This window comes from Anomaloglossus baeobatrachus, chromosome 6, assembly GCF_048569485.1.
Source record: "Anomaloglossus baeobatrachus isolate aAnoBae1 chromosome 6, aAnoBae1.hap1, whole genome shotgun sequence".
Classification (NCBI taxonomy): domain Eukaryota; kingdom Metazoa; phylum Chordata; class Amphibia; order Anura; family Aromobatidae; genus Anomaloglossus; species Anomaloglossus baeobatrachus.
The window spans coordinates 100,828,028-100,847,682 of NC_134358.1; positions in this window are offsets into that span (position 1 = coordinate 100,828,028).

Sequence of the window (19,655 nt, forward strand, 5' to 3'; positions counted from 1 at the left end):
GTACCTGGTCAGCACCAACTGTGGAGGCCGCCTCTGCATCCTGCCAGAAGAGGCTGAAGGCGCGGATCCACCAGGCCAGGTATACCCTGAAGACCACCAGCCCATGAAAGCCGCCTCTACATCCTGCCAGAAGTGGCTGAAGTCGCGGCCAACGTGAAAGGGTTTATGGGTGGGTTAACGGACTTGTGGGTGGAGGGGGGTGATGTCTGATACCTGGTGCTTTTAAATGTTTTACATGTTTTAATGTTTTATGCATTTTAAAATGTTGTCTTGCAGCCCGAGGACGTGCTGGTGATAACTAAGGGGGAATGTGGCGCCCCTGACCTGGTCAGGCACCACTGAGTACTGCACCCATGCTGGGGACAGTACGACACAGGTAATCCAGAAGGCTGACAGGGGTGTGGTACACAGGCGCATAGTGACCAGGTCTGACACATGTACCTTTGAGAGGACCCCTGGGGATCCCAGGAGGGGGCAAAGCCTATACCTCCACTGGAATAGTGGCAGGGGGTCAAAAAGCCTCCATCTCCTCTCAAGGGGTGTGGTGGAGAGTCTGGTTGCTAGGTGGCGTAGGCAAGAACAGGAGAGGAGGGGCAGTGAGTCAGTTAGAGGAGAACTCCCTAGGGCTCAGTGAGGAGCAGACCTGTGGGGTTGATGCTGTCTAACAGCGCCCGCGCAGTGGCTACTGACGGGGGAGAACGGTCAACTAGGAGTGCTACCTGAAAGCCAGCTTCAGCTAGAGAGAAAGCACGGAGTGGGAAGTAAGGAGACTGCTAGAGAGCACCAGGCCCAACCGGGCGGCAGATCCCGAAGCGAAGATAGATCCAGCTTTCTTCTGCTAAACCTGCCGGTGTGGGGCTCTCAAAGCCCACACCACAACACCACAAAAGCCGCAGCCACATAACCGCAGTGAGGGCCCATAGGTCACAGGAGGCAAGCAGCTGGAGTGGCCTGGTCCGGGGAACAAGCAAACGGCAAACAAAAGGGGGAGAGAGGCTGCAGCATCTTCCCTGGGTGACCCCCATAGGGACTCAAAGTCGGGGTCACCCCAAACCACCAAGGGCTAAGGAAGGCGAGTCAGTAGTCACCCTCATAAAGTCAGCCTGAAGGATACCTGGTTCCCATCTGGTTCATCCCAGCTACGCCCGGGCTACTCACCCTGCCATCAAATGTGAGTAAAGCCCTTGAAAGACATTTTTGCCTGTGTGAGTTATTCTGCGACTTGTGGTACTACAAACCCACACCGGGCCCTGGGGCTTGCCTCACTCTCAGGAGGCTACTACATCCGACTGCACCCACCATCAGCCCCAGGCGTCCCCTAACCTGCAGTGGCGGTCCCCACTGACCGCAATACTGAGAGTGGCGTCACGATCAAAACTGAAGATTCCCTACCTGTGACCAGCACCAGCTACGTGGAGTCCCTGAAGGTATGCACCGATACAGCACCTGTGGGGCTTCACACGGGTCGTGCGGCGTCACAGCAACGTCACACGCCAGGCAGCCAATAGAAGCGGAGGGGCGGAGATGAGCGGGACGTAAACATCCCGCCCGCCTCCTTTCTTCCGCATAGTCGGCATGAGCCGCTGTGACGCAGGTAGGAGATGTTCCTCGCTCCTGCGGCTTCTCAAACAGCGATGTGTGCTGCCGCAGGAACGAGGAACAACATCGTACCTGTCGCTGCTGCCAAATAATGGAAATGTCGGACCCTACACGCTTTTGCGCTCGTTAATCGTATCAAAAAGGATTTACACAGTACGATATCAACTGCGACGCCGGATGTGCGTCACTTATGATTTGACCCCACCGACATCGCACCTGCGATGTCGTAGTGTGCAAAGCCCGCCAAACCGTCATGGTAGGGCGATAGTTTACGTGACAGGGCCTACAATGATCCTAAAACCCTGAGGTCCTAAAATAACCAGATCTCATCTGGAATTTAGATTTAAAGGGGCTGTCCAGGTTTTGCTATGTGACTTCAGGCTTGTGAATCAGCCAACACATTGCATGCTGTCAGGATTCTCCGATACAAGTGGCCAGACTTGGTGGTTATATGACTGCAAGTTGTGATATACAAACTTCCGACCACATTCTGATTAGTTATGGCCGGCCTAGCTCAGTTCACTTGTATTGAGTGAGGCTGTACACATATAGTCAGAAAATAGCCAAATTTCTGCATATCACATAGCGCTTCCAGCACCGCGCTGCAAGGATTCACAAGCCTGGAGTCACTCTATGTGAATCTGGAAACTGGACAACTCTTTTAAGGAAAATTGAGAAGATTGATAGCAATTTTATCATGGATACACAGGATGCTAAATAAAGCACCTCTTGGAAAGGAACAGACTCAGCAGTGACGAAACTGATGACGCCAAAGTGACATCAGGAGTGGCGCATGCGCAGAAAAAAGTGGATTTCTTGGACCAGAATAAAGCAAAATTATATAAGTGGTGAATGTTTTGGTTCTACACAGTGCAGAAAAAGCAAAATATTTTGAGCGGCTGTGAATGACATATGGGGACAACATACATAGTATTCAAACGACGAGGGGCTGCACGGTTCGGAAACGCCCAGCGGACTGTTGTGAGCTGACTAACATGCAAACTAACATAGTTCATCTGTGGTATGCCAGGTTGCGGGCACTAATTATATATATGTTTAGAAAGGGATTCATATCACAAAGTGTTGAGAACTGTTTAAAGCGGGCTTTACTGTAGCGTGTGACAGCTACGTGCGATTGCGATTGAACGAAAAACCGTTGATCGCATGCACGTCGTTCAATTACTAGAATTGAACGTCCGGTTGTTCAATGTTCCCGAGGCAGCACACATCGCTCCGTGTGACACCCCGGGAATGATGAACACATCTTACCTGCGTCCCGCCTGGAATGAGGAAGGAAGGAGGTGGGCGGGATGTTTACGTCCCGCTCATCTCCGCCCCTCCGCTTCTATTGGCCGGCTGCCGTGTGACGTCGCTGTGACGCCGAACGTCCCTCCCACTTCAGGAAGTGGTTGTTCGCTGCCCACATCGAGGTCGTATGGAAGGTAAGTACGTGTGACGGGATTTAATCGTTTGTGCGACACGAGCAACAAATTGAACGTGCCGCACATACGATGGGGACGTGTGCGATCGCATACGAGATCGCATGTGTAATTGTAACGTGTAAAGCGGGCTTTAGAGATGGGAAACCTGGTGACAGGCTCCCTTGAAACTCCCCTTTCATTTTTTGTTGCTTCTACTAAGACATTTGCACAATAAGGGCCCACCTTAAACATTTCAAATAAACCTAGAAAATAAATTTAATTTTTTTCTCATCCCCCACCACACACACACACACACACACACACACACACAATCACCACCCTACAAAGCACAAATGTGAACATACAGGTCTTTGAAATGTGAATCCATCAGCACCTTTATATCTTCTATCTGTTGCTGCATTCCTGAGAAATCACCATTTTCACTCATATACAGATGAGGTGTTAACTGCACTGGGTGTGACACTGCACTCTCCAAGCCTCTGCTTCTCCTGATTGTTTCCTACTTTTCACCAGCCTTGTTAGGTTGACTTATGTGTCATTTAAGGCCCATTACACGCTACGATATATCTAACAACATGTCGTTGGGGTCACGTCGTTAGTGAGGTACTTCCGGCATTGTTTAACATATCGTAGCGTGTGACAGCAACGAGCGACTGTGAACGAGCAAAAAGACTCACCTTATTGTTACTCGTTGACACGTCGCTCAATTTCAAAAAATTGATCGTCCTTCTGCACGCCGGTTGTTCATCGTTCCCCGGGACACCCCGGGAACGATGAACTGCAGCTTCCCTGCGTCCCGCCAGCAACGCGGAAGGAAGGAGGTGGGCATGATGTTACGTCCCGCTCATCTCCGCCCCTCAGCTCCTATTGGCCGTCCGCTGTGTGATGTCGCTGTGACGCCAAACGTCCCTCCCCCTTCAGGAAGAGGATGTTCGCTGCCCACAGCGAGGTCGTTCGGGAGGTAAGTATGTATGACAGAGGGTTACCGACTTTGTGCGACACGGGCAACAAATTGCCCGTAACGCACAAACGATGGGGGCGGGTGCGATCGTACATGCAATCGCACAATAAATCGCCGCGTGTAAAGCGGCCTTTACTTGCCTGACTCCTGATGTCACACAGACAGTGAGCCATCAATCTAGATAAAGAAGCTGGTAATAGTGTCACAAGTGACAGACAGTCATGTGGTTCCTGTTAATAGAAGGTCAGTGTTTGGCTGAGCAAAATGCTCCCTGACTTTCTATTGTTCCTGCTATCAGTATCCATTGGTATAGGTTGCTTTCCTGCTGGATTTTCATCTCTTCCCCCTTTTGGACCTAGCAGGAGCTCACCTTCTGCCCAGCTGCTGATCATCAGTATTCTCTTGGTGCTTAAACACTCTCTTCTTCCCTGGACTGGTGCTGATGATATTATTCAGTTCATTCTAGCTCTAGTTGCAAGCTGGTGGCTTGCTCTCATCTGTACATCTGTAGTATTGTTGCTGAAGCTTTGCTGAACTCCTGCCTGAGTCATCTGTGGAAAAGTAGTTCATTAATTTTCCCCTGTGTGACCCCCATGTGTCTTCATGTAGTGTTTAGTGGGGTTGATGAAGAGCTCATCCCACCCGTTCCCTGTTTAGGGTACAGCACTAGGATTGCCTAGGGTCAGGTATCCAGCTTGGCGCATAGGTGCAGAACCTATCTAGGGTGGTCAGAGACCAGCAGTAGGTTTTGTCAGGGGTCACCATCTCCCCTTTCCCTAGATGCAGGGGTCCGCTTACCTTACCTTTCGCCGCTCACTTGGTATTTCCCCGTAACTAGTGTGACAAGTAGGCAGGGAAACACCCTTGGGGCGAGTGGTTCCTTAAGTGCTCTGCCATTCCCATAGCACTTAATACTTAATATACATATGTATGACAATGCTAATTACTTTTGAATCTAGCAACAGACAAAAAATATAAAGGTGTCAATGAATTTACATTTCAAAGACCTGCAAGCCCATATATGCGGTTTGGGGGGATTGATCTTACTGACAGATTCCCTTTAATACTTGGCAGTTATACTCCGCTCTTCTCCAGTCTCCTCACTGCGTCTGTGACCGCTGTTTTACCTTTTCACATCAAAGGCAGCAAAACTCTGAGACTGCCATAAAATAATAACCTGTGGAAGAAGACAGACTATGTGTGTTTTTGGGCAGAAAAGATGATGTATTTAATCATTCTATAAGTGCAAGTTACTTGCAGAAAACATGAAATTGAAATAGATGCATTTTCCAGGATTATACAGATTAACCCTGCATATGTCACCATAGGTGTTATACGAGGTAAGTAGTAGCTGTACAGGCCCATGAAAGCATTGACAAAAGAAAATAATTATTTTTGGACCAGTGTGACAAAGCTTTGGCTACACTGTGTGTGGGGAACAGCCTGGAGGTGAGGTGACAGGTACAGTGCCTTGCGAAAGTATTCAGCCCCCGTGAATTTTTCAACCTTTTCCCACATTTCAGGCTTCAAACATAAAGATAAAAATGTTAATGTTATGGTGAAGAGTCAACAACAATTGGGACACAATTGAGAAGTTGATCAAAATGTATTGCTTATTTGAAACTTTTTTAAAAATAAATAACTAAAAAGTGGGGCGTGAAATATTATTCATCCCCTTTACTTTCAGTGCAGCAAACTCACTCCAGACGTTCATTGAGGATCTCTGAATGATCCAATGTTGTCGTAAATGACCGATGATGATAAATATAAGCCACCTGTGTGTAATCTAGTCTCCGTATAAATGCACCTGCTCTGTGATAGTCTCAGTGTTCTGTTTAAAGCACAGAGAGCATCATGAAGACCAATGAACACAACAGGCAGGTCCATGATATTGTTGTGGAGAAGTTTAAAGCCGGATTTGGTTACAAAAAGATTTCCAAAACTTTAAACATCCCAAGGAGCACTGTGCAAGCAATTATATTGAAATGGAAGAAGTATCATACCACTGCAAATCTACCAGCTGATCACCCTGAACACACCATCCCCACTGTCAAACATGGTGGTGGCAGCATCATAGTTTGGGCCTGATTTTCTTCAGCAGGGACAGGGAAGATGGTTAAAATTGATGGGAAGATGGATGGAGCCAAATACAGGACCATTCTTGAAGAAAACCTGTTGGAGTCTGCAAAAGACCTGAGAACTGGGACGGAGATTTGTCTTCCAACAAGACAATGATCTGAAACATAAAGCAAAATCTACAATGGAATGGTTCACAAATAAACGTATCCAGGTGTTAGAATGGCCAAGTCACAGTCCAGATCTGAATCTAATCGAGAATCTGTGGAAAGAGCTGAAGACTGCTGTTCACAAACGCTCTCCATCCAACCTCACTCAGCTTAAGCTATTTGCAAAGGAAGAATGGGCAAGAATTTCAGTCTCTCGATGTGCAAAACTGATAAAGACATACCGCAAGTGACTTGCAGCTGTAATCGCAGCAAAAGGTGGCGCTACAAAGTATTAACTTAAAGGGGCCGAATAATATTGCACGCCCCAATTTTCAGTTATTTTTTTTTAAAAGTTTAAAATAAGCAATACATTTCGTTCAACTTTACAATTGTGTCCCACTTGTTGTTGATTTTTCACCATAACATTAAAATTTTTATCTTTATGTTTGAAGCCTGAAATGTGGGAAAAGGTTGAAAAATTCATGAAAGGCGAATACTTTCCCAAGGCACTGTATTATAGTCCTAAATTGGACGCATCGAGCTTCTGAAATGGACCACCTGCAGCTCTCTATTTACTGGGTGACATTAACCTCGCTACAGCCAGACCTGCGATATCAACAACCTTTTTTGGGATTTAATGGGGGACACGCCAGGGATCATCACTAACAACATTTAAGGTGTTTTCCAAGGAACAAGCAATAAGTTAAAGCAACTTAAAATTGTAAGTTTGACAATTACTAATATAGTTTTACTAATTCCTCCGATATCCATATAATAATAATAATAAAAATAATAATAATTTGTCCGTGATTCTGGTACGTATAAAAACAGTAACATACGTACCAGAATCACAGACATGTGAAGGGGGCCTTACTCTGTGGCATTCATTACATACACTTATGTCCTGCTTGAGTTCCATAAGCCCATGTCCTTAGAAAGGCCTGAACATTATTAGTGCCGACATCACCAAGGCACTGCTCCACTGCTCTTCCAATGTCATCATTACCCTAATCCCTAACATATAAGCACTACCCCTCTGGCATAGATCATCTTCACACCCACATGGGGCTGCCGCGCTTCTCTGCAGGTTCAGGTGTCCAGTTATCTGGGTTTACCCTGCTTGTAATGTCACTACACACCACCCTCCCACCTATGAATTCATCACCCATGACATTGGGTCGCCCAGGGAATGGGGTACTCGGTCCCGGGCAGTTTATTACTGGGGAATGTCACTTTGGTGGCCGTTGCCTGGTCCCGTGCCCTGGGGGCTTTTTAATGGGGACTATTTCAGGGGAGATTAAAGTCATTTGTGTGACGCCACCTGCGGGTTGTGGTTAAGATGGTGGAACCGCCGCTGCTGATTTGATTATCTCTAGGGCTGGTGGTACTGGCAGCTGTGGTGGTAGGCCCTCTGCAGGTAGGGCTGAGCCCGGGAGATGTATGATGGAGTAATAAGGGAGGCCACACCGTGGGTTGTAATTAACAGTCTCTACTCACTCTTGACCCTCGGACAGCTGGTTCAGGTCCCTGTAGTTCCAGTGCCATTTGATGACTCGGTTGCCCTGTCCCCAGCATCTTCAGTGTGGGTGGGTCCCCGTAGCGTGGAGCAGTTTGGGGCCCAACTGTCCCTTTTTGTGGCAGTCTCTCTCTCCGTACGGCAGGCAGTGTGGACCCTGTAGGGCTGGTCTGTGTCTACGAACCCTGATCTTTGCTTTACTGCTGGGGCCCCCGGATCTGTGGGTCAGTGAGGTCCGTGAAGGTCCCCTCACTGTACAGGTATTTGCCAGACCATATGAAACTGATGTCTGACCTAGGGCCCTGTGCACCGTCGGTGCTCTGGTCCCAGCGGTACTCGGGTGTAACTGCCCTGGTGACCACTCTCCAATGCCCCCGGGTCACCGTTATGTGGCGCCCTGGACAAGCCAGGTCGTCACAGAACAACACCAACACACCCCACACTCCCGGTCAGGCACACCGAAGTCAGACAAAAACCCTTGTTGCCTTCCTCCAGGGGCTGATGTTCACACCAGGGGGTGGGCCAGGCGGTTGGTCCCGCCCACCGAGGAGTTCACAGTCCTGGAGGCAGGAAAAGAGAGAGTTGAGTTTTGGAAGTGAAAGTGAGAGGAAGGAAAGTGGTAGAGGAGCAGACAGAAGTGGTTCGGGTGTGTGGCCCGGACGGATCAGCAAGGTTGGCAGACGGTGGTGACCGTCTGCAGGAGAGGCCTATTGGAGCTAGCCGTAAGGACCGTGGATGAGTGGTGGCCCGGCGGTACCGGACCGGTACGCAAAGAGAAGCCAGCACCATCCGGCAGGGGCTTACGGACCCCGGCAAGGCTAGGAGTCGCCGTGAATTTGTCAAATCCGTTAGCGAAAGGAACCTCCTGGGTTTCCCAGCAGCCAAGTCCCGACAGAAGGCAACAGTCCAACCGAGAGAGGGATACACAGTCACCGCCAAGGCTAAAGTTCCCAGGGCCAGAGCCTGCGGGCAAAAAGGGCTCCTTCGGCACCCATCCAAGCTGGGGAGCGGGTTACCAGTGGGAACCCATTGGAACCGTACACACTACACAGGTGCAGGGAAAGGCAGTCACCATCAACCTGCCTGGAGGAGAAACACCGCAGCCGTCTGTGGGACCCGTCAATCCAGCCGTTTGTTTTACCGGAGACTCTGTGTACATCATTGGCTGAGTGAGTACCACCGTGCCGTGCGGCACAGCGCTGCCCCCGCGACCTTGCACCTCACCAGGCCCTGTAACCCGCCTGCCATCCATCCCTACCCAATCACCAGGCCCCGGGACAACCAACCCCCTACCCACGGAGGGGAGAACTAACATCCAGGCTGCTCCCTGTCATCGCTCCCGGGATCCCCGTCCAGAGCAGCGGTGGTGTCACCAATCTCACCACAACCGTGGGTGGCGTCATGGACAATATCAAATCCCCACAATCAATCCCCACCCTTTTCACTCACGGGCGAGGAACGCCGCTCGAGTCCCCGGGATCCGGCCCACCGCTCGAGCCACCACCGAGCAGCAGCCGCAGCAGCAGCGGCCGGACCCGAGCAGTGGGAGAGCGCAGCGTCCCCTCCTCCGCCCGCGACAGTTACACGACCCAGCTCTCAGGCACCCCTCTTCTCTATTACTTCATTGCACTGACTCACTGCTGTCCCCTCCCACCAGGCTGTCTAGTCTCTCTGGTATGGCTCTGCCCTCTTGGTGGCCATCCCCTTGTGTCCAACTAGCCAATTACCCCTGGTGTGGAATGGAAACTGGGATTTTGGTGTGTGTGTGTGCTGCTGGCACTGGTGTTCCAGGTCCCAGGGGGTAGGCCCTACATCCTGGTGAGGATGCAGTTCCTAGTAGTGCCCTGAGTGGCTCAGGGGCGCTACAACATCTTTACTTGTTTTGTGGCAATGTGCTGGAAAACACATATGTAGCGCCCCTGAACCCCTCAGGGCACTACTAGGTACTGCATCCTGAACTAGATGGAGGGCCTACCCCCAGGGACCTAGAAACCCAGTGCCAGTACTAACAACACACATAACATCCCCAGTTTCCCACTCCCCATTAGGGTTGACTGACTAGTACGGAACCCAATGGATGGCCACCCAGAGGTGGAGCCAGTCCAGTCCACTAGAAAGCAGCCCGGTGGGAGGAGGAAAAACAGACACAGACAGACACTCAGACGGAGGAGTCCCGTACTGATAGTTGAAGGGAATGGACGTGCCTCCAGACGGGGTCGTGTAACGGTGACCCAGGTGGCAAGGAGAGTGGTTGCCAGGGACGGTATAGCCAGGTACCTCTGGAACCAGAGCACCGACGGGGCACAGATCCCTAGGTCAGGCGACAGCTTCACGCAACCTAACAAATACCTTCACAGTGAGGGCACCTTCACGGACCTCAGTGACCCAAAGAATCTGGGGGCACCAGCAGTAAAAATTGAGCCAGGGACCGGACTAGAACACCGACCCTACAAGGTTCGCACTGCCCGCCGTACGGACAAGAGACTGCCAAAAGACAGTAAGGAACCCACAAACGCTCCAGGCTATGGGGTCCCAACCACAAGTGAGAGGTGCCGGGGAAAGAGACTACCAGGTCAACACACCAGCACTGGGACAAAAGGGACCAGGGATCTGAACCAGCCGTCCTCGAGGTCACCATTCCATCATACAGTGAGTAAACAGAAGTTGCACTGCATCCCCACTGTGTGGTCTCCCTTCTTTCTGCGACGGACCCCTCTATCCATTCCCTTTAGCCCAGCCCTACTTGCGGATGGCCTGCCATCTCAGCTGCCACCACCATCAGCCCCAGAGGTAATAGACTGTGCAGCGGCGGTTCCATCACCATAACCGGGGGCTAGCCTAGTTGGTATTCTACCCCCTTTCCAGAGGTTCTGCTGTGGGCTGTAGCCCTGGGCGTGTGTGTGCAGCTGCCCTGGGCCTCGGTTTTTGCCTTTGGAACTGATTTCACGTCCTCCAGCTTCTAGGGACCGTCCCCTGTATGCAGCCTGATCCCTCCACCTGTTGTCTTCGTGGAACAGGCCACCAACCTGAAAGCTGTCTGTGGCCCTGGAATCCCTTCTGTTCTACTTGGTCTCACCTGGACCTACTGGGTCCCAGGATCTTCACCAGGAAGCGTCGCTTTCTTCTTCTTGCTCCTGACTGACTAGAGCTCTTTCCTACAGTCTTTCCTTCTCCTCTGCCTCCCGCAGACTTCCTCATACTCCTTCCTTCTCTCTCTCCTCTCCCTTCTCTCCCGCAGACTGCCTAAACTCTGACCTTCCTTACTACTCTGCTCTCGGGTGGCTCCTCCCACCTTCCCTGTTGCTAAGCTACCACCCTATGGGAGCAGGGAAGGGTCTTACGGCCCCTCCCAGCATGCAGCATGGGATGGTTGATGCCACTGTCCCTGGTCCCTGTGTGTACCTAACAATGGTGTTGTGCAAATTTGCCTGTGGACCGGCGTTCACCCCTTTCCTTACCCAGGATGGGACATCACACCGCTGGATGGGGTGCAATGTTCCTGTGGCGACGGAAGCCTCAGGGGCGCCACATATACACCCCTTTTAAAAAGCGTCCCCAGGGTCACGGAACTGTGCATCGGCCATTATACAACCGTGACACAGCATCCACGTACATATACGGCTCGGGACCGAGTACCCCATATACCTGGGCGACACACATCTGAACCATGGGGCCCAAATTCACTTTAGCCACCCAACCACAATAGACAAAAATCACCAAGCCTGCCAATAATGTCATTTGTATAAGGACCTGCTGATTCTACTAAAGATGAAGTTGGAGGACATTAGGGTGAATTTTAACTCACAACTTTTTTATTTTTCAGGATGGAAAGCAGCTGCCAGAACCATTTAAGCTATTACTATGGGCATACAGGTAATAGGATGTTGAAAGTAGTCTTACCTGTATGCCTCATAGAAAATGCCTTGTTCCACAAATATTACTTTAGATCACTATATGCAAATTAGCTTACCAGGTTACTGGGTGTGCTTTTGATACTGGGCGGTAGCTTCCCTGTAAGATGTCCCCGCATTCCTGCTGCATTATCCTTCCTGTTACCTCCTCTCAGTGTCACAGCTGGCAAATCCCACGCGTGACTAGTAGAGTGTTCATCAGTCTGCGTTCATTCACCCCTCATTGAATCTACTGTGCATGCGCTGGTGAGTCAGCTCCACTTTTGTTATCGGTGCGCTGTTCTAAATTGTCTTCCCGACTTCCTGCCTGCAAAATCACCCAGGTATGTGTGTGTATATGTCTATCTACCCACCTGCCTGTGTGACGCCCTGGACTAGCCAGGGGTCACAGATAGTCCCACGCACAACACCCCCCCCCCCCTAAAAAGGGTCACAGCAGCCACCCTTAAAACCCTGAGTCACCCCCCTCACGTTCTGAGGTTCACACCAGGTGGGGCGGAGCCAGGCGGTTGGCCCCGCCCACCGAGGAGTTCTGATGGCCTGAGGCAGGAAAAACAGGACAGTGAGTCTGTGGAGAGAGTAGAAGGGAGAGGAAGGAGAGGAGTAGGGAGAGTGAGGAGTGACAGAACTGACAGGGGGTTCGGGTTGGAGCCCGGACACCCCTTTGGCCAGGAGGCAGACGGTGGTGGCCGCCTGCAGGAGACCGGGAAGATGACCGGTGGAACCGTAAGGGACCGGGACAGGGTAGCGGCCCGCCGGAACCGAACCGGGGCACCAACTGGATACCGGAGCACCAGGAAGGGTACTCAGACCCCGACTAAGCTAGTAGCCACCTTTTAGTCGAAATAACTGATTGCGGCTTGGACCTCAGGGGTTCACTCCCATACAGGGCCTGATTGAAGACAACAGCCCCACGATTCGGGATAGAGAGCTACCGCCACAGCTAGAGATCCAAATGGCCAGCGTCTGCAGGCAAACGAGTTCCCCAGCACACACACACCGCTGGGGAGCGAACTACCGTCGCTGAAGCATAGGCAGTTACATACACAACACAGGTGCAGGAGAAAGGCGGAAACCACCAACCCGGAGTAAGAGGGAACAACGCAGCCGGCCGCGGGCACCGTCCACCATCTTCTTTGGTTTACCAGAGACTCCCGTGCATTTGTCAGAGTGAGTACACCAGTGCCCTCGGGCCGAGCGCCGCGCCGCACTGCACCTGCACTGCCCTGCACCAGCACCATCGCCAAAACCAGCGACTCCCCTCGGGCCCCAGGACCCACACACGCCCCTACCCACGGATGGGTTAACATCAAAGCTGCGCAACACCGTCCCCGGGAGCCTAGTCAACGGCAGTGGTGGTGTCCATCTACTTCACCACAGCCCCGTGGGTGGCGTCACAAACTTTAACCCCAAAAGCAAAACACCCACCCAAACCCCCCTATTTTCTCTGGGAGGCGACGGGATTCCCCCTGCCCCCCGGATCCGTGAGAGGCTCGAGCCACCGCAAAGAGAACCCGACGAGCACGGATCCGAGTGGCTCGGCGGTCGCCGCCGAGCCCCCGAGGCGGCGCAGAGAGAAAATTCCCGGGCCTCACACCTGCATACAGGACGTCAGGAGGACAACTTAGAACATCGTACTGATAACAGAAGTGGAGCTGACTCACCAGCGTATGCGCAGTAGATTCAGTGGGGGGTGAATGAACGCAGGCTGATGAACACTCTACTGTTCAGGCGTGGGATTTGCCAGCTGTGACACTGAGAGGAGGTAACAGGCAGGATAACGCAGCACGGATGCGGGGATGTCTTACATTGAGGCAACCGCCCAGTAGCCCAAGCACAATGCCCAGTAGGCTAATTTGCATATAGTGATCTAAAGTAATGTTTGTGAAACAAGGCATCTACTATGAGGTATACAGGTAAGACTACTTTCACCATCCTATTACCTGTATGCCCATAGTAATAGCTTAAACTGGTCAAAGGGGGTGACAGACTCCCTTTCGATCGGTGTCTTCAAGGCAGGGACACGCGGCCTCACCACCCTCTTAGATTGTACCGTGTGGCGCCGCCATATCGTGCGATCGCACGAGCGATCGTACCTGCCCTCGTCGTTTGTGCGTGTCGGGCAATTAGTTGCCCGTGGCACACAAAGTCGTTAACCCCCTGTCACACGCACTTACCTGCCGAACGACCTCGCTGTGGGCGGCGAACATCCTCTTCATGAAAAAGGAGGGACGTTCGGCGTCACAGCGACGTCACACAGCGGCCGCCCAATAGAAGCGGAGGGGTGGAGATGAGTGGGACGTAACATCCCGCCCACCTCCTTCCTTCAGCATTGCTGGCGGGATGCAGGTAAGCTATGTTCGTCGTTCCCGGGGTGTCACACGAATTGATGTGTGCTGCCTCGGGAACGACGAACAACCTGCGCGCAGAAGGAGGAACGACATTATGAAAATGAACGACGTGTCAACGAGCAATGATAAGGTGAGTATTTTTTGTTCGTTCACAGTCGCTCGTAGCTGTCACACGCTACGATATCTCTAACGATGCCGGATGTGCGTCACGGAATCCGTGACCCCGACGACATATCGCCCGATATATCGTACCGTGTGACGCCGCCCTTACAGTTCAGAGCTAACTTGGCAGCATCATGGGAATCTACGCTTTAGTAGGCTGGTGGTTTTAATGTTACGGCTGATTATTACATCTTTGATTGTTGAATGACACTGATATGCTTCCATGTGTTGATTTTTGCATTGGTTCCAAATTCCACTGTTTTTTTTAGCAGCATAATAAAGCTGTAGTCTGTTCTATCGATGCTAGAGGTAACCTTGTTACAGTGACAGATTGCAGAGTTATAGCTGCAGCCGCAGTTTATGTGGCTGGTGAATGTTTAATAACAATATAAAAGTAAAATACAATGGTTTACATGGTGTAAGTAATTGAATCATGCAAGAAAACAAGTGGATTATGAAAATTGGAAAGTTACTGGCAGAAAGTAGTGAGAATCACATGTGCAAAACATTACAATGGAGTCTGGGATCATGAGAACAATGAACCTATTCCTTTTCTAAAACTCCTGATAATTCTGTTGCCACCTTCTACTGGACAGAAAATGCTGTAATAAGTCTCCTGTTACCTATCCAGGCCCCCACCCCCTCCCCAGATTCCGCCCCCCCCATAAACGACAGACAACAGAATTAATATGGTCAAATCGGCCTTTATTATAACAAAACGACAATAATAACTTAACATGAAAGGTGAGGAGGTTCTTGGAGCTCCAAAACATGGCGAAACCATTAATTAAGGGAAAACATCCAGCATTGCCGCCAGCCGCAAGCACAGGCTCAGGGGCACCACTATTGCCGGAAAAATAGCCAACCACACCGACTCCCTGGGACCGCACCCTGAAGAGCCCCAAATCCGCCAGGCAATTTTACCAAGAACTGAGCCAAAATGGGAGGTTACATCCACCAGATGTACCACCCCCCAACAAGAATTTTTCCACCAACTCCAAGAACCCCCTCTCCCCCGCTCGCCAAAATGACCCAATAACCATTCACCCCACCTACCAAACCATTTTGATTACTTAAACATTAACTAAACAAACCCATTCATCAGGGAGGGAGGGAAGGACCTGCAGCAATGGTGCCTCCGTGCAGATTACGGGCCACCCCCTTTTCCGGACCTTATATATTCCCCTATAACTGATAACCCCCCACCCCTTGGAACCACCTCCCCCTACCTTGTGACCCCCCAAGCCTGCAAAAATGCTCTGCTATCAACCCCTAGTTTGCCTTCCAAAGCCGAGTCATGGGTCACTTCGTCCATGGCTCCACTTAGGGCATCCAAAAAGAAACTTGTGAACTAAGTAAATATGCTGTTTCCCTGCATATTTACTTAGTTCACAAGTTTCTTTTTGGCTGCTTTTTTTTATTGCAAGCAAAACCTACTCACTTTGGCCGTAAAGGAACTACTTACAAAATGCAGGTTTTGCTGCTTTTTGTGTTGATTTTGTTGCTGCATTTTTTGGTGCAGATTATATGCCTCATTTGTCTACAGTACAAGTTTAATAAAATTATTTATATTCACCAAAAACAAAGAAAAGTTGCATGGTTGCGTTTTCATTCCTTTCTATGATGAAAAAAACCACGGCAAAAACACTGAAGGAATTTACAGGCTGTAATTTTCTAAAACAGCAGTTTTCCAGTTCGGTCAGGAAATTGTGCATTAGATTTCTAAAATCTCATCGTTTTTGCTGGTACTGTAAAAAGTAGCTTTTAATTTGTAATAAAAAAAACACACACATAAAAAAAAATTGCAAAAACGCAACGTGTGAACATAGCCTTAATCTTGCAAGCTGTTTAACTGCAAGACTACGTGACCAATCGTAATGGAACTATGGTTTTGCGGGTTGAACAGCTGTATCACTGCAGGATTAAAGAGGACCTTTTTAAAAAAAATTGGGATCTGGGAGGAAAGGGTGCACATGACAGAAATACCCAATTGTAATGTGAGCAAAAATTTCACATGCTGCACTCCAAAAGCAACATATGTGAATATCTGCAATGGAGCGACGCAGCACAAAAGGGAAAAGACCAAAAGCAGGGGGGTTTAGGGATTTTAACAATGTATTTAACTTAATTTTTTAAAGTGTAGATAGAGAGGTAAAGGCAGAAGAAAAAAAGGGAAAGAAGTAGAGTCTCGTCCGGATGACCACCCCAATCCAACAAAAAGTTTTTTTAATTTCTCCTGGTTTTTGGAGAATTTCTGTTGTGAAAAATCAGGAAACAAAAACCCAATCTAAACAAGCCTTTAGCCTGTCTGACCCAAGGAAATCTTGGCCACAAAACTGATGTCCTCTATTTCTCCTTTTGTCTTTGTTACATTTCTATCGCATTTGCTACTTATTTTCACAGATTCAGCTCTGCACCAAATCATGTATTTTAGAATTTCCATTATATCTACAGTGTATACAGTGTGTCCACCCATATCCTGTTCACCGCCATTAACTTGAGAACGGCGGCAGCTGTAGGCATAGAAGTGGTGTCTAGGTTTAGTAAAGTATCCATGTGCTACACAATGAAACCACCTATAGCGCCACCTGGTGGAAAACAATGGAGTTAGCATTTTTATCTCGAATACAGAACGAGATAGAGAAAAAAGTGAATTAAAAATTGTAGGGCATCATCCATTCAATACGAATCGACACCTTGCATACAGAAATGCTATTGTCGCGGGCGGAGGAGGGGACGCCGCGCTCTCCCACTGCTGCTCGGGTCCGGCTGCCGCGGCTGCTGCGGCCTGCTGCTGCTCGGTGGCTCGAGCGATGAGCCGGATCCCGGGGACTCTAGTGGCGCTCCTCGCCCGTGAGTGAAAGGGGGGTTTGTTGGGTGTGGGGATTGTTTATTGTCCGTGACGCCACCCACGGTTGTGGTGATTTGGTTGACACCACCGCTGCTCTGTATGGGGATCCCGGGACGGATGGTATGGAGCAGCCAGTTATTGTGTTGCCCCTCCGTGGGTAGGCGTTGGTGATCCCGGGCCCCAGTAAGGAGGTGGGGGGTGCAGGGCTTGGTGGGCGCAGGGACGCGGGGGCAGCGCGGTGCCTTGCGGCACTGTGGTACTCACTCAGCCTGAGACGTTGACACAGTTTTACGGTAAACCACACGGCTGGAAAGACTGTTCCCACGGACGGCTGCACTTGCTCTCCCAGTAGGTAACGGTGATGTCCCTTTGACCTGCACCTAGTGTTTCTGTGTTGTAGCGATGGGTTCCCACCGGTAACCCGCTCCCCGGCTTGGATATGGGCCGAAGGAGCCCTGCTTTGCCCGCAGACGCTGGCCCCGAGGAACTGGTGCCCTGGAGGTGGCGGTGTTCCTCCTTAATGGTTGGACTTTTGCCTTCAGTCGGGACTTCGTTGTTGGGGGATCGACGTCCCCTTCACTGACGGATTTGGCAAATTATGGCGACTCCTAGCCTTGCCGGGGTCCGAGAGGCCCCTGCCCTGGTGCTGACTGTCCTTCGTATACTGCTCCAGACCGCCGGGCCACTACCCGTCCGCGGTCCTTCCAGCAACCTCCGAACAGTCCCCCTCCAGACGATCACCGCTGTTGCTGACCTTGCTGACACTGTCCTGCACTTAGCCGGACCAACTTCAGGTCTTTCTACGCTCACTTTTACTCTTTTCTTCTTTTCTCCACTACTACTTCACTTTCACTTAGCTCCTCTACCACTTCCTTCTACTTCACTCCCCTAGCTTAACTGAGCTCGTTCTTCCCGCCTCCAGAGCTGTGAACTCCTCGGTGGGCGGAGCCAACCGCCTGGCCCACCCCCTGGTGTGAACATCAGCCCCTGGAGGAAGGCAACAAGGATTTTAGTAGCTTTGGTGTTCCTAACTGGGATGTAGGGTGTGGTGGTGTGATGACCTGTGACCCCTGGCTTGCCCAGGGCGTCACACTATGATATGAGACCATTGACCCCCCCCAAAACATTGAATGCTGGTCACGCATATGGCGCTCATTTAACTTTGATGCTCAAAGTGGCCACCGTCAGCTGCAATGCACATCTGGACTCTGGACAGCATACTGTATCTTGCTGCACGTTGTGCAATATGGTAGGCGACACGTTTGCACAAGCATCTGTAATACGTCGTCGTAGGTCCTGCAATGTTAGTGGAGGGGTGCATATGTCGAGGGCGGGGGCCAGCTTTCCCCGTCGCGGGGGCTGCTCGGGGAGGTCGCGCTCGGATCCGGTGCCTTCTCCTCGGTGGCTTGAGCGGGCCGGACCCGGGGCTCGAGCAGCGCTCCTCGCTTACGAGTGAAAAGGGAGGGGGAGTTGGATTTTTGGGATGGATGGAGTGTTTGTGACGCCACCCACGGGTTGTGGTGACGGTGGGCACCACTGCTGCTGGTGACGGGGTTCCTGGGAGCAATGGCGGGAAGCAGCTAGGTGTTGGCCCCTCCGTGGGTAGGGGCTGGTGGTCCCGGGTCCCGGTAGGAGGTTGAATTCCTCAGGATGGGTTTTGGCAGGGTGCAGGGTCGTGGTGCAGCGCAGCGCGGTGCCGGATGGCACTGGTGTACTCACTCAGACACAGATGGACAGAGTCTCTGGTAAACAAAACGGCTGGATGGACGGGGCCCACAGCCGGCTGCGATGTTCTCCCTGGACGGGTTGATGGTGGTTGTCGTTCCCTGCACCTGTGTTTTGTGTTTTGACCCCAATGCCTGAGCACCGGTAGTCCGCTCCCCAACGTATATGTGCCGGAGGAGCCCGTTTGCCCGCAGACGCTGGCTCTTTGGATCTCTGGCCCTTGGCGGTGGCACTTATCCGGAACGGTTGGGCTGTTGTCTTCAATCGGGACTTGGGTGGGAATGAACCCCAGAGGTCCAGACCGCAATCAAAGAATTTGACTAAAGGTTGGCTTTAAGCCTAGTCGGGGTCTGAGTACCCTGCCTGGTGCTTGGCTCCAATCTGCTCCCCGGTTCGGTACCGGCGGGTCACCACCCGACCCCGGTCCTACGGTTCCGCTGACCTTCGCCAACTCCTGCAGATGGCCACCACCGTCTGCCAACCTTGCTGAATGTGCCTGGGTTCCGACCCAGACACCAACAGTTTTCACTCCTCACTCACTACAGACCACAACTGGACTGACTACTGTGTTTTTCCCGTCTCCAGGCTGTGAACTCCTCGGTGGGTGGGGCCAACTGCCTGGCTCCGCCCCACCTGGTGTGGACATCAACCCTGGAGGGTGGCAGCAAGGGTTTAATGTTTGACTGGTGTGCCCTGTCCAGGGAAGGGGGGGGTGTCTAGTGTTGTGTAGTGACCTGTGACCCCTGGGGTCCAGGGCGTCACACATACACCTGCTGTTTGATGTGACTTCACAGAAAGAAGTCCAATGGGGTCAGGTCAGGTGAGCGTGGAGGCCAATCCATGCAGCCACCATACCCAATGACTTGTAGGAAGGTCTCCATGAGGTATTGCTTCACGTCCGCAGCCTTGTGA